The sequence below is a fragment of the Stegastes partitus genome, unplaced genomic scaffold (assembly GCF_000690725.1).
Source record: "Stegastes partitus isolate 25-593 unplaced genomic scaffold, Stegastes_partitus-1.0.2 Scaffold805, whole genome shotgun sequence".
Lineage (NCBI taxonomy): Eukaryota > Metazoa > Chordata > Actinopteri > Pomacentridae > Stegastes > Stegastes partitus.
In genome coordinates, this window is record NW_007578536.1 from 169,754 (window position 1) to 173,200 (window position 3,447).

The window sequence follows — 3,447 nt, forward strand, 5'->3', positions numbered from 1 at the left end:
CGTTAACGCTCCATCCATTCAGGACAAACAGCTGATTGTTGCAGTAACGAAGCAGATAACGTTAATGGAACCGCCACGGGAACGGATTTAAAGAAGCAACATCAGCTGTTTTATGATTCAGACCTGATGATGATGATGATGATGATGATGATGATGATGATGATGATGATGGAGGGCCTTTAATGTGGTTTAATCTCAAACAGCTAAAACAGCATTTCCCAGAATGCATCGCTCCGTCTTCGTCCTGCTGCCGGCAGATAAGCAGCAGAGACGCTGCTGCAGGACGATTCTGGTTCCGTCACTCAGACTGAAGTCCAACCTGCTGACGAAGGAAACCAGGTGAGCTTTAAACAGACTCACAGCAACACGGTCACAAAAACCAGACAAATGACAACAAGGATCAACGACATTCACACAAAGCGCTCAAATAAAACCCCCACAGAGGAAAAAAAAGGTCGTAAAGCAAGAAAAATACCACAAAGAATCAAATAACGCGACACAAAACGACCATAAAGTCGATCAAAGAAACACAAAGACAGAGAAAAAGGCTAAAAGATTCAAAATGACCACAAAGACATACAAAGTGATCACAAGGAAGAAAACGAACGAGACCAGAAACACGAGCACACAGACAAAAAATGAAAACAGAGGCAACAAATGACAATAAAGAAGCATAAAAAGACCAAAAAGTTCTAAAAACAACCACAAAATAAACACAAAATAAACACAGAGAGACAAAAACAATCACAAAAGATAAATGCCCAAAAAGGAACACAAGGCTTCAAACAGATGCTACGAGGACGAGCGTAAAACCATCACAAAGAGACGAAAAAACAAAAGCACGCAAAAGTTCTACAACGACAAAACAAAGGACGGGAAGGATTCACAAAACGAGCACAACGAGACACAAACTGATCACAAGGAGATAAAAAAAAAAACGAACATAAACAACAAAACAGAGGCAGGAAATACAGAAACGGATGGAAAAGATCTAAAAGAGATTTAAAACATGACCAGAAAGAAGAAGAAGAAAAAACAATAACACAAGAAAACACAACATAAAGAACAGCTTACTACAGGAAACTACAGGAAAAATGGATTCAAAAAATGACCATAAAGACCAAAAACGGATTTAAAGAATGACAAATGACCACAAACACACAAAACAGAACCACCTAAAGATGGAGAACAAAAAGAGAAAAACTGTCGGAGCTGCAGACGTTTCAGCACAAATATAAATATAAATATGAATATAAATGTAAATGTTGAGCGGACAGTTAAATATAAAAGCTGCTGTTTTCGATCACAATCAGCTCCTACTGACATGAATCCTTTCAGTAAACTAACGAGACAGCGAGTCGTTAGCAGTTTGTAGCTCAAACAGTCACACAAACGTTCATCTTTGAATCATCTTTATTTTAGCTGCTGTCAGATTACAACGTGACTCTAATGAGAAGTTATTTTTGATCCTGTGCTTTGATTGAAGTCTTAAACTCTTATGAGTCTGATGTTGGTTGCCATGAAACCAGCTCTTCATCTTCGTCTTCCTCCTCAGACGTCTGTCTTTGTGGACAAAAATTACCACAAAATGACAAAAAATACAACAAATAGACAAAGGAGACGCACGAAATGACCAAAAATGAAACAGAAATAACAACAAAGTGACAAAGAAGTGATCAAAAAATGACTAAAATGACCACAAAGAAACAATAATGACATCAAAGTGACAAAAACTACCACAAGGAGGCAAAATAATCTCAAAGTGAGCAAAAATTGTGCCAAAAAATGACCACAAAGAGAATAATGAATATATAAAAAAGAAACAAATGTGGTCACAAGTCACAAAAATGAAACAAGAATATCTCCAAAGTGGCAGAAAATGACCTTAAAGTGAAAAAAACCTCACATATACATAAGAAAAACGCAGTCACAAGTCACAAAAACGACCACAAAGTGCAAAAAAAGGTTTTTTAAAAAATGACAAAAATTATCAAACAGACAAAAATGACCAAAAATGAAACAAAAATAACTCCAAAGTGGGAAAAAAATCAAAAAGTGACAAAAATGACCACAAGTAGATAAAAAATGACCGCAAAGAAACGATGACATCAAAGTGACAAAAACAACCACAAAGAGGCAAAAAAAACCCTCAAAGTGACAAAAAAATCTCAAAGTGGACAAAAGAAGGATTATTGTGGCAAAAAATGACCACAAAGAGACGAACGAAAATATAAAGAAGAAACAAATGTGGCCACAAGTCACAAAAATGAAACAAAAATAACTCCAAAGTGGCAGAAAATGACCTCAAAGTGAAAAAAAAAGTGACAAAAACTGACAGAAAACAGTCACCAACTAACAAAAGCGACACTCATGCAGCCCCACATCATGATGCTCCACCTCCGTGCTTCGCTGTCAGGACCATCCATCCACTGTGGTGGTCCTGCTCAGGTTCACACAATTACCTTCATCTGTCCTCCAACATCCATCAGACTTCTGTTCACGTAATTTATCAAACTGTCACCTTGAAGGTTCGTAGCTGAGTTTTGTTCTCGCTCCGGTGAGGACGCGTCGGCCATCTTTGTTTCTTTATTTACAGTCAGAGGACAAACAGCAGACTTCAGATCATCAGCGAAACAGAAACACAAACTCGGCCGTGGTGAGGATTAATCTTTATTTCAGCAGCATCAGAGACATCTCAGCCAATGACAGAAGAGGACCGTAAATATGGACCAATGAGCAGCAGGGAGCCTCATCGACCAATCACAGCAGGGTTCACTCAGCTTCGATATCAGTTCGTTGGTCGTTTCTCTGCACGGTGACGTCAGTTTAAAACCAAGACGAGGTTGAATGCTGCGTCCACGTCGTCCCAGGAAACGGATTTAAACCATCGATCAGATTGTGTGGAACCAAAACTCTGAACAGTTTAATTTACAGAAAGTAAAACGTACGGATCATCATTAAATTAAGTTTTATGAGCGTATATGTTTCAGTGCACGTTTATAAAACGTTGTTATTTCTTGTGTTTATGTTCTGATTCAACCTGACAGAACGTTAATCCATCATCACTTCAGCTCCTTCTTCAACAACAACACAGATTTAAAATATAACAAACATCTGATTTTCCTCGTTTTAAACTAAAGGGTTTTGGATTTTGGGACAATCTGTAATTAGTCAGATTTCTTCCTGTTTCTAGAACAAATCCTAAAAACAAAAGCAGTTCAAAGATCCGTCATGAAGGCCGATGATCGTTTGTTTCAGTCAAAATCAGCTCCTCAGAGTCCGATCAGAAGGAACCAGTGGACATGAACGCAGCATCAGAACCAGACGGTCTCATGATTAACAGAACAAACGGGTTCAAGTTTCTGCTGAATGAAGCCCAGCGTTTCATTAAAGTGCGTTCAGACTGAGATTCTTTACAAGCTCAATATTCAGTGTCAACAACAACAA

At 38.2% G+C, this 3,447-nt stretch overlaps 1 long non-coding RNA gene across 1 annotated transcript; it reads left to right on the top strand.

The window, feature by feature from the left end:
* Positions 1-2,659: 2,659 nt before the first annotated feature.
* Positions 2,660-3,208, top strand: LOC103365041 (uncharacterized). Its single transcript, XR_520578.1, has 2 exons — positions 2,660-3,019; positions 3,072-3,208. It is a non-coding gene; the product is annotated as an uncharacterized LOC103365041 (long non-coding RNA).
* The last annotated feature ends 239 nt before the right edge of the window (positions 3,209-3,447 follow it).